The 13,299-nt window shown below is 26.5% G+C and overlaps 1 protein-coding gene across 4 annotated transcripts in view; it reads right to left on the bottom strand.

The window, feature by feature from the left end:
• The window catches only part of LOC112597550 (CTL-like protein 2), a 47,872-nt gene that overhangs the window by 14,204 nt on the left and 20,369 nt on the right, over window positions 1-13,299 (bottom strand). The window contains exons 1-2 of one of the 4 annotated variants that reach the window (XM_025343643.1): window positions 5,682-5,782; window positions 5,458-5,528 (exon numbers count right to left, since the gene is read on the bottom strand). The exons of 1 other annotated variant lie outside the window; for it this stretch is intronic. The gene's annotated coding sequence lies outside the window, so the exon portion shown is untranslated. Of the gene's footprint in view, window positions 1-5,457; window positions 5,591-5,681; window positions 5,783-8,411; window positions 8,501-13,299 lie in introns of those variants that run through there. 2 more of the 4 variants (XM_025343641.1, XM_025343644.1) reach the window with 2 other exon arrangements.

Genomic DNA, 13,299 nt, shown 5'->3' on the forward strand with positions numbered 1-13,299 from the left:
TGAAAATCGTCTTCAAATCTTCATCACAACCAATAATTGTGTATAATACTTTTAGTACATAAAATATATTTATTGATTAAATATACCTAATTACAGCGAAACCACTATATTTGTTTATTTTTTAAAAATAACGGATAGTTTGTCCAATGTACAATTTGGATAACAAAAATTGCATAGATATGATTTACAAACCAAATAATAATAACATCATAATAGATATCTTTACATGCGCAATTAATAATATGAAATTGACAATTAAATAACAATTATGTTATTATATACGATGTTGGCCTTTATGACAAAGAAATTTTATACACGCACGTTTCTCTCCCCCTCCACCACCACTATATAATGAACTTAAAAAATATGTGCAAATAATTAGCATGTGATAAACGTGAATTTATTTGGTCATTGTCAGCAAGTTCAATAGGGTAATGCAGTTGTACAGTATAAATGTAACGCACAGTACATTATAATTTTACTTCCTGTAGAATACTTATATAGCATGCTTTGAAACATGAAAATATATACACAGTTTAGAGTACACATAAATCATATAATTAAAATTCTCATCTCGCAATGCATTAAACCTAACCGCAGACCAATAGTTTGTTGATAAATTAATTGCCTTGTAAATGGGTCTTTGGATGCTCCAAATCACCTCGGAAAAATTGTATTTAGAGTTCCTTCTTTTCCTCTTATTTGCAACTTGATTTTTTTCCCAAGTCAGATCACTTAATACTCTCATAACAGTCATAACCAACCTCTTCACCACATATTGAGAATCTATAATCCATAAAGAATCTGTGTTTTTTATATTCACATATTATGTATCTGCCATTTGGCGTAAATATTTCAATAAAATTATCATTATAGAGTAGATTGTAGTCATGCTTTAATAAATAATTATAAATTGGTGTCCGACGTTCGATGAGTCATGCTAGTCACTATACTCGCCAACAGGTAACATCCATTCTTTCAAGATATAATATTTAACTCTCATTACGATATCATATCAAATAATCTCCACTATTATTTCAGTGTTTTCTTTAATTTATTTACTAATTTCATTAACCATTTCCTTTTTTTTTTTTTATATTCTCTTCTTCTTATATTTTAGTGAATAATATTTATTAATATAGCTATTTTTTAATACGAAAAATAAAAATTTCATTCCCGCTCGTAGGTACATAGCTATAGCTACTTAATATACGAGTACTTATTAAAGGTATTGTCGTTTAAAGTTAAAATTACCAACACGATGATGGTAGTAGAAATATTGTATCAAATGTATATAGCGAGTGAGGCACAAACAAAAAGATTATGAAGAGAAGTTTGACATATATATAATAAAGCCTCGCAAGTCTCGTTAGTTAATATAGACAAGTACGGTCGTAATTTCAATAGACGTTGTCATGTAGACTTTTATTGTATAGAATGCGTATAATTTAGCCGTTATTAATGGTATAGTAATTATAGTTTTGCGGCCGGTAATACGTCGCGCGAATTATATTGTATTTAAGGATCGTTCCTGCAGCACGTCGATATTGCTACGACGAGGTAGAACGGAAATATAAATTAAAGCTTATTTAATTCTGGGGTCATACTGCCCGCGGGAATGGCACGTGGTAGGTCAACAATAATAATTATCAGCAATGGCCGAGAATTAATTACTAAGAAAACAAAAATCTTACGTGACTGTACATTAAAGATAGAATATGTACATTAATTTCGTTGGAACAACGCGATCGGGCAGAGAAGCAGCAAGCTGTTATGTTATACACAAATACGCATATAGAAATATCTAGATATTTTCATTCAAATACTTTTTTTTTTAAAAATATCTATATGGGGTAATCCATTTTACGTTTTTAAATGCATTTCTTTTACATAACTCCAAGTCGTTACAAATTAAGGTTTGTGGGAAAAATGTATTTTTTTACCATTTTTTATCGTTATTATTTTTCAGTTTTTAACTTTCTTTAATGATAACACATATTTTTGATTTAATAAACTAAAAGAAAATATTTTTTTTGAGTGTTTCGATACATACAAATTGAATTTTGGACGAGTTATATAAAATTTATAAATAATAGGTATTTAAAGTTGGAATGGAGTGGTACACGGGAGCATCCGACTAAAGTCGTGAATGTAAAATTAAAAATGTAAGTTTTTATTCAAAAAAATAAAAACCTTTGAAAAATTATTTCGATAAAATAGAGTAGAAATGTAAATACTATTTAATAATATTGTTTTGTAACGACTTGAAATGATGTGAAAGAAAATTTTTAAATCATTAGTGTTTTCTGAAACAAGGAGTGTCTTTTGTTAAATGGATCACTCTATACATTATAATAATAACTATGAATTATTATTTGGTTGAAATCTTGTCAATTTTATATTTTGGTTGGGTAATATAATTTACAAAGATGTACAAAATCAAAATTATAAAACATGGCTAGCTAGAGCACAGTTAAATATTTTTTTTTATGTTTCTGGATTTTATTTTTGTATTTTCTGAGAAATTATTTTCTATAGAAATATTTTTATTAAGATGTCACGCGGTTCTCTGTTGTGATCCTTACTGGCTATAGCTACGATTCTGTCAATTTGCTCCAACATAATATTATGAACTCCTGTGCATTTAGTACATAAACTTCGTGATTCAACTATCGTACGTTAGTTAAAAATGAATAAGTACGTATTAATCATATATTATTGTCAAACTAAATATAAGTCATTGCGTCAATACAAATCTGCGTAAACAGTAAAATAATGCGATTTTCTATGATAATTTAAAATATACACGAATGGTGTATTATGAGTAATATATACCTAATACGTACGCTTATCGTATCATCGTAATCAACAATTTTTTATAATTGTAAATTTACCTTGTATAATAAGTAATTATAAGTATAATACTTAACAGTTGTTATGCAATGTTCTATATACTTGGTGACTCAAGAATTCCGCGAAACCATGGTTTATTGTATGATACATCAATATAAAAATTGCTTTTAAAAAGAAAATTACGTATAATTGATATAATCACCAGTCATTGAAAACCTTTTGAACATTGTGAATAATAAAATATGACATTTATAGTTTTATTAAGCAATCAGTCGTTTAAGATATTAAATAAATATAAACAATTCAAGTGGAATAAATGTTAACGACTTGAAATTAATCAAATATTAAATAATTTGATCAGTTCAATATCCAATTCAATTTTGAATACTACATTCGCCCGATCAATCATCAAAATATATAATAAGGCGTCGTCTCGTGAGGCGAAGATGAGAAATAACTTAACAGGACTCTCGTTTTTATAACTACTCGTAGTAAGTGAACTTAGAATTACATGGGGGGAGGGAAATTAAATATATAAATTAAATTGAATAACCTCAGCTAAACAAAAAAAAAAAAAGCATTCCAGAAAAAATGTACACATCCATAAATTTTGGGGGAGAGGTTAAGGAATTTACTTAGATATTATGTATTATCCCATAAGTCATAATTGGTTAATTACGCATGGGAGTAATCAATGGTTTAATGAAGTCTAAAGAAAGAATACAAATATAACGAGTTTAAAATGAATCGTCGTTTATATGGTAATTTAATATAACCGATTTTAATATGATTTGATCTTTATTCTTTTATATTGAAAAAAAATATAATATTATCTGAGAGGGAATCGGATTTTGCTGTTGATTAAAATAACGAGCTAGAAACCAAATAATACGTGATCTACACCCTCGTTTTTAGGTTATTAAGTAATCGAACTAAAGCGTAAAAAGCTATTTATAATTTAAAATTTTGATTTCGCATTTATATGTGCATTTTTATTGTCTAAAGTGTTGGCTTATTCATATTGTATTTGGGTTGGTCGAATTGTATACAGCTATACTATACTCTTCAATTCTCGTGAGATTTTATTTCTCAAGTCTTTATAAGATTTCTTCAATGTTTTTCTAACGCATATGCTATGTAATATTATGTAATATTAACTAAGTGTATAATAGTATATTATCATATCTATATAAACTTCTAAACTCACATTAGCTGTCTACATGGCTATATAGGTTATAGATATACCTACTAAAAGTTTAGAATTTTAGTCGCACAACGTTAATATTTCTATACTAATTGGCAATAATATATTTAAAAATAAAATAATAACATTAATAGTACATCATCAGGTAAAGGTAACATACAGATTTTAAACCAGCCATCGTTAGTGGACATTTTCTGTTTTATTCCATTACACGCGCAACTTATAGGAATTTTAGATGTATTTAAACGTACTGATTAATCTAACAAAGTTGTGAGAACTCTAAAAATAAATTTTAATTTGTCAAGTCTTAGTTATTTAATATCACTTAATTTTAAAAAAATGACAGAAAATCAGTTTTAAATAGATCTGATAATAAAATCAAAACCTCAGAATTCTCATTGATTTTTTATAGATTAATCGGAACCTACGTTGGAAATAGAACGCATCTAAATTCATATGTTATGTTTTTGTTAGACAAAGATAGAAAATGACCACTTAAATTATTTAATTTAATAATAAAATGTATTACTGTAGCAATTGTCGCATGATATACTTATCAGTATATAAATAACGGATTATTCGAATGACGAATTATAGTTGTGTTACGTATAAATTATAAATCTACATAGAATTTACCAATAATTGATTTTTAAGTATAGTTATAATATTTACATCGTATTTCATTATTATAAATAATATATGGCAGTACATCGTAATATTATTAATTATTATTTATCATATAATCAATACTATTGTATAGGAAATAAAAAAAAATCTACTTATTGATATATGTTTAATAATTTATTAGATGACGATGATGATAGCTTGTATCATTTTTAGTATTTCTAACATTTATTAAGTAGATATTATGATACATAATGTATTTAATGATATTTTTGTCCAGTCAAAATGGTGATTTGTATCACCGTAAAAATAATGTGATATGAACCATTCAGTAGATATATGGTAAAGCTGGTATACCCAACTTAACTATACGTCTAAATGTATACAAAATCGGTAATATATTAAGTCTTTCAATTTTGCAATGAGTTAGTAACCTTTAAAATGTCCCAAACAAAATGTTTACAAGGTGATTGTAGTAAAACTATAATACCTGTTATGAATTAAGTTTGCCATGAATTACACATACTATTAATTGTCATCTTTTGTAGTAACGTGTAGGAAATACCTACCTGAAAATAATGTTTTATAGTATTTATCTATCTTTTTTTTTTCTGGTCATTTTTAGCTATACATACAATATATCACGGACGCACGAGTAAAAAACAATATTGCTGTTATATTTATACATATATTACAATACAAACTATTATTCTATAAAATGATAAGTGCGCGAATTAAAAATAAAGAAACATTTATATATTTATATATTTACGTACGAGAAAACAGATATGTCATCCACGTTGTGCTATTTAGCTCAGGTACTTTGAATGGCTATATAGAACACGCACTATGTAAAATAATTAAATTAGAATTGAGCGAACATTGGATTGAAAAAAAAAGAAATGAATCACGTTATATACGTACAAACTTATTTTTTTAATAAAAAAAAAGAATTTAGGGAAAAAATAAATTTGTAAAATGTAATATTATTGTATCTTACCAAATACAAAAATATATAATAAATAATAATAATTCGGTCTTCGCGAATAATGCGACGTAGGTACCTCTTTTATGATAACGACGACGGACTCGACTGTAAGAAGTTAGTAAGTACACTATGTTAAGTACTCAACTCGAACGAAAGATAAAAATACTTATACATACAAAAGATAATAATTATTGTTATAAAAACGAAAACCGTGTTAATCCGTGTAGCGATGCGTCATTCTGCTGAACAGTGAGAAAATCGCGGAAGGAGAACAGTATTGTTACATTATACTAAACACATACAATTTTTTTGTTACTTGTTTATAAATGCGTAAAACATTTTTTTTTTTTTTTATTACTATTGTTACTTACATACGTAGTACCTACATTAATATCTTTATATGTACAATATACTAGCTATTTTACTCTTCTGTTACTATTAATTTTTATAAGATTATGTAACAGTTAAAACATTTTAAGAAATATCACAACAAACCATAAAATATTTTGGCTGAATGAAAATCTAAATTAATAAATTATTTACAAAAAAAAAATTAATTATTTAAACTTTAAAAAATAAAAATAAAATTATAAGTAATATTTTCGAATCATACAAAAAATAAGTCTTTTTTTCAATTCTAAGATAGTTTTTTTTAATCATAGAAACAAAATATTATTTATTACTTAGTATAAGTACGAGTATATTGTAATAAAACATCTATATATTAGTATTTATTATATTTATAATACAAGCTTAATAAATGGCATATGTATTATAAGTCTAAAGTCACTGTCATTAAGTTAATCTCGTTATGATATCCATTCACAAACTTAGAACAACCATATAAGTAATTATATTTTTATAAATCATGTGTTATTTTTATAATATAAATGATTAAACTATGTGGTTTGGTTGTAAGAATAATAAAAATCATTCTTAAATTAGTATAAATACCTTATTGTATATTTCGTTCCTTGACTTGTAAGTTGTTTTTATACACTGTTAACCAAAAGATTTAGGTATGTGAGCAGGTGACTTCGAGCACGTCTCGAAAAGATAATAAAAACATTTCCATGTTAAATCAGTACATTATACATTACGGGTGTATATGTACACGTATAGTTATAATATTATAAACAGAGCCAATATAAATAATGACAATAGAAATTCCAAGTTGAAACCTTCCAAAAACAAATATAGGTACATATATAGTAAAAAAAAGTCGATGATCTTCGGCAAGAATTGTATGCCTAGTATATTATAATTTATAATATATTGAATATACATTTATGTTCTACAATACCGGGAGTTTCATTTAACATAAAAAATTCGATATTTTAATAAGTTTTGACGTTTTAGAAAATAATATTTAGTGCATAATTATAAAGTTAAATATTTTTTTTTTTCAAAAACATTGTTTTGTAATGATTTAAAATTATGTAAAACAAATACATCCGAAAACATTGGTCATTTCCGGAATAATCAGTGTCTTTCGTAAAATGAATCATCTTGTATATTATACTCAATGTTAATAATTTTTATAAATATATTTTAAATTACGTTATTAACTTTTAACTGTATAATGTATAGGTATGATATATTATATTATTACATTTTCGTTAGTAGTGATTTGAAAAATACTTGTTGTATAAATCTAAGAAAACTAACTTCGTATTTTAATTAGAACATAATAAATTTATAAATCATATGAAAAAAGTATTAATTTTATAAATACGTACTTGTTGATTATTACAATACAATCACTGCGTCATAGTTTCTTCTTTTTTTTTTTTTTTTTATCATTAAATTTTTTTACAATCTATACTACATAGTTTAGTATAATAAGTAAATTTGATGAACGGTTTATAATTGACAGGAGGTAGCGTTTATGGGCAGGAATTCAGCAGTGCCACAAAACTGGGTACTTTTAGGATTGTTATTAACTTAATAGGTCTCGTGGCCATTGTCTTTAGAGTCTTCTACAAACGTTACCAGGCAGTGAGATAGAGGAAAACTGTGTTATAGTAAAAATTATTTTGTCACTTATTTGCGTTAAAAATCTAATACTCATGTGAGTAAACTCCGCTTTTACTACGTTATTATATTTATTAATTATTATTGTCAAAAATGGGTTTTATTTTGTTCTATAGCCACGGTTTTTGTTCAATACGTTTGTGTGTGTGTGTGTAGTGTGTACAACTAAGAGAAAAATCTAAATATTGGTATTGTTTATATTTTTAAAAAATTACGTTGATTTGTAGGTCAACCGCAGCATAACTGTAAATTGTGTAACTGCACAAACTAAATTAAAAAATAGAAAACAACGTATACGAAAATCACACATCATAATCATACAAATATTATGTTAAATACTTACAGTACAACGTTTGAGAACATAATTGAACAACATTTAAGAGAACGCTGGTCACATGCGTTGTTTTTTTATTTTACAAACGTATAATTATAGAATAGAAAAATAGTTCTAAATAAATACTTAACTAAGTTGTGTTTAATTAGAGTTAATTGGCCTATTATAAAATATAAAAGTAACAATATTACCGGGTGGAATCTCATATAGGTTTTTTTTTTATTTTAATTTTGATTCGAGTTATGAGCAATTAAAAATTATAAATTGTCTATATTTTTGAAAAAAGCTCATTATGGAGTTCTATCGGATGTATAGCTTCTTAATAAAATATATAAATAATATTATATGAAAGACAAAAAATGTGGACTACATACTCATAAATGTTTGTTCACAAGTTTGAGTTGTTCTGTTTCAAAATCGAAAAACCTGTTGTGTCCGTGAAAAACTTATAATTTAGGCACACCTGCAATATATACATCATACAATTAGTTCATTAATCACATTTTTTTTTACTACTGATATGATGTGCACATTTATAATATTTTGGCGTTTTGGGTTATTGATTATACTATGTACTTCACATGGAACTGTATGTAAAAGAGGTGCTCTAATATGTACAATGCTCGCGAATATAATAAAAAAAATTAACAACGGCGAGGACCATGTGTAAAATGGTGTTTTATGACATATAATCACTATTCCTTGTATGTTATACAAAAAAAAATTAGAAGTTTTTTATGTTTCCAACAAGTACAATGAATATTCTTTTGCAAAATTGCCTTAAATGCCTATATTCAAATAACTGTTGTCACATCGCTTACCTTTTTTTTCGCTTTCTAGATGAATTATAGGCATCGATTTTGTATCGATACATGAATACAAAACAAAATATACTTACATTATTTAAATTGTTTATCATCGCACCATTATATAAATATAGACAATTTAAATATTTGTTGTATTAAAAAGTGTTAAACCATAAATATTTAAAACATTGTAAGTGTTATTATTTTATCAGGGACTAGTTTCTCATTTGTGTTTACGTATATGCATATATGTAGTGATTTTCCTATCATCGAGTACCCATATTTTATATATTATATTATTGCAACCGATAAAAACGGCTTTTACTCATTTTTATTTTGTAAGTATCATTAAATATAAAATGATTATGCGCGAATAGCTTTTACCGGCAAAAAATTTTATGTTACAAAATAATGTATTATTCACTATAATACATTTCTGCACGTAAATATATCTTTATAGATTTAATTCTAAAAACTTATTACTATTTACTTAATAACTGTACCAAACAAAATTTGAGTAAATTTTGACAAACCTATATTATATTGTATAAATGGTAGTTATGGTATTTCTTATCAAACAAGAATAAGTTATATTCACAAAAAGCATTTTTTTGTATTGATATGAGTAATAATATTATATTGCATAAACAATTTATTCTACATATGTATCTTTCTGTGCATCGCTCTACATTTTTAATGTTTGATTGTTATACGATTATCTGTTCAAAATTTATTGACGGATATTTATAGAAAATAATAGAGGCTAAGTTAATTCTGACCTAGGTGTATTAAATGTAATCTTTTAAATATATACTGATGTATATATTGTATCAGTGTATATCCTACATTAAACATATTATTTGTCATACGTGATTAGTATTTATAGTCGTATACTGGTATACTTGAATAATTTATAATTTAAACAAAATCATTAACAATTAATATTAAAAATAAATTCTGAAAACAACACGTTCGAGAATTGGTGTTTCAAATCTATAAACAAATTTTTTGTAGATACCTACAATTTAATACATCTAAAAATTAAAACCACCATAATAGACTCAAGCAATGTTAAAGACCTCCAGCCATCATAAACTGTAAAATATATTTGTTATGATAGAAGTATCCCTAGTCCATACTGCTTACGTACATGTATACATCATCACTATTAAATGCATTTTTTCTTATCATATCGTATAAATAAATATGTATGTGGTGTACTAAATTTTCGTTTTGTTTGATGGACTCGTTTACATGAATTAAACGCTTATAGGTATAAAGTTATTGGTTATTAGTGCGGTGTGTAGCTTTTCATACAACATTATTTGTTAATTAGGGTATACTATGATAGATGTGTTATAATAAACGTTAAATAAGAAATAATACAATAAATTGAATTATCAATAAATAATTACCTGTATTGTTATCATGCACCTTGTAGTTCAAGTGCCCCTAAAAATGATGCCCAACCCCGTCTACCCGAAATATTATATCTTACATAGGGTTGTGAATTTAATACATTAAATAACCTTAAAAAATCAATTTATAAATTCAAAAACGTCTTAAAAATATTATAATTACAGTAGAAGCCGCTTATTAGAAACACGGATAATTGATACAATCGTGTTATTGAAACAAAATGTCTCGGGACGGATCGGCCGTATATTAGAACATTGAAAATAAATCGGATTATTGAAACATCACATCGGTTATTTGAAACAATTGGGAGAAGGTCAGTTGACATATACACCGATTATCTAGCGATAACCAATGTACTTCAATTTTATCTTTGCTGTCGTTACGTTTATTTTTACTGTAATTTATCGCGAGAATGATCTTTCTGTACGTACTGGTCGTACCGTTTGTAGTTTAGCTTCAGCGTGCGTATGTAAAGATTATTAGTGTTTCCTTTTTCTAAAAATCTAAAAATGTCTAAACGCTAAGATTTTAGCCAATTTTCATGCGACCATTCGTGGTTTGAAACTCATTTGATCGATTTGCTAGCCCAATACACACGCTCTGATATTTTCAATGCGGACGAGACTGGGCTTTATTTTGGAGCTCTACCTGAACACACATACGCACTCAAAATAAGTGACAAAGCTAAAGGGGCAATATTACTCGTATGAAAATATGGTCATGGAGTTACTCGACGTAAAAAAACAAATTACGAATGATAAATATTTTACATAATATCGTAAAATATACACAATTGTGCATACTTTTTTAAATTATACAATATAGGTACATACATACATACATATTTTTTTCGCGTACCTATTATTCATTTTTTTTTTTTCAATCGCTTATTAGAAACAATCGGTTAATTGACACAATTCACCTTGGTCCCAAAGTGTTTCTAATAAGCGGCTTTTACTGTAATACATTAAAATCTCAGAAAAAATTCAATACAAAATATACTGCTTGTAAATGATTCGAAATGATCTAAAAAGAATACAAATCTCTGAAGTATAAACTATTTTAAATTAAAAATATTATTAATTGAGTACGACGTGCATGGATATTGAGTAAAATATTAATTATAAGATAAAAAAGAAAAATAATACACATAATTTTGTGTAAATAGTTTTAATTGACAGAAATAAAATTATTGAAAACGTCAAAAATAAATAAAAATTGTCGACGAAGTGCAAACAATTAAAAAAAAGTATTAAAATTGAAATCACTTATATCTAATTCAAACTTTGTGTTATATTGAAGAAGCTATATTTTATAGTAAGCTAAAAATAATGCATTTTTTCTACAAATTTATAATCCTATATAGTTATGTAGAGGTATGCATATATTATACATATACGCGCACGTGTCTAATCGTACTTGATGTCCTTAACTATCTTCGTAAGCTATTGAACATGTAATGTGTATATATACATTCAACAGTTGATTACATTCATCATATTCTTCTTCTGCTATAGTTTTTAATCTAAGGATTGATAGTTGGTTTGCTACAATACCATCATTATACTGAATGTAATGTATCGTAAAAATAGTGATATGCAGCATTATAATAGGCGTGTTAACTGTAGGGGTAGCTGAATTTTTAACTCTTACTGTAGACTAAATTTTTTGTGCGAATATACGAGTAGTAAGTATGTAACCTTTAAATATTAGAAAATCTCAAATTTTGAGTTATGACTGTTAATTTATTAAAATTATTTTTTAAAATACAACTACGATATTGACGACGAATTACGTTTGTGCTACCAACAACTATGTCCTTCTCTCGTGCCAGCAATGTTTTCACACGTCTGTGGGCACCCTCCTGTATATGACACCTCAGTACCCTATTATACATTTCATACGATAATTACATATGCATCTGTGTACATATTACAATATTATCTGATGTGACTTAGCGGACCCTTTGAAAAATAAAAAATAAAAACACCTCAGCCACAACGTCGTGGCAAGTTGTTTTTTTTTATAATTTATAATCTCATTATGTATCACACGACATCGTAATATCATATGTCCGTAGTATTGTTGTAAAGCAAAGGACTGTGCGAATGGTTCACGTGTATATATATTATAGTTTATTGTATACAATAAATAGTGTATACCTGCTGCATGAATATAGTAGGCAATATTGAGGTACTCGTGTTATCGTGTACGCGTTATTTAATATTATTATATTATATTGTATTGTTGTAAGGGATGATTTTTTTGCGTGAAAGGAATATTACCTGTTGAGAGCCCAAAATAAAATACTTACGACCCTCACCCTATATAATATAATATTATATGCGTAATCTAATGTGTTTAAATTAATAGAAAAATGCACGTGAAATCGCCTTAACAAGGCTGTTGGTGAATAATTAATTGAACTTCGACAGCTCAAACAAGCTTGATTTTATTTAATAATTATTAAACTTTGACAATACGCGTATGGTTATACTATATAGTCTATAAATGATTTTGTGCAAATATTAAAATTATGTCCCGGGGGAGGGGGGAAGGGGGACAACGAAGCCTGACATTGTATTTATATAATTTAATTTTAATTTATCTATAAATTATTTATATAAGTGTACATATTTTGCATCTAGCTACCTCTCCCTGAAAATGGCCTAGATCAATCATTTGCATTTCTACTTCGAAAATGATATAATATTTATAGTTGACTTCTAAAATTGATGATGTTTTATCTAAAACATACTATTTTCATAAGGTGAACTGTTAAATATAGCAATTTTAACCCAATACGATATCCATTTTATCCATTATTTATTGAATATTATGTACTAGGTAATGTCTAATATTATATTTTATGAAGGAAAGAATGCCGAGATGACAAAACTTTGAAAAATTAATAAAACTGCGATTTGATACGCATTTATATTTCTTTAATGGTTCATTGAACCATGTGTATACCTATTTAAAAATCAAAATATTAACAGCGCTATTGATGGTAGTGATTGATTTAATACGCATTTAC

This window comes from Melanaphis sacchari, unplaced genomic scaffold (assembly GCF_002803265.2).
Source record: "Melanaphis sacchari strain LSU unplaced genomic scaffold, SCAv2.0 Contig42_pilon_pilon, whole genome shotgun sequence".
Taxonomy (NCBI): Eukaryota; Metazoa; Arthropoda; class Insecta; order Hemiptera; family Aphididae; genus Melanaphis; species Melanaphis sacchari.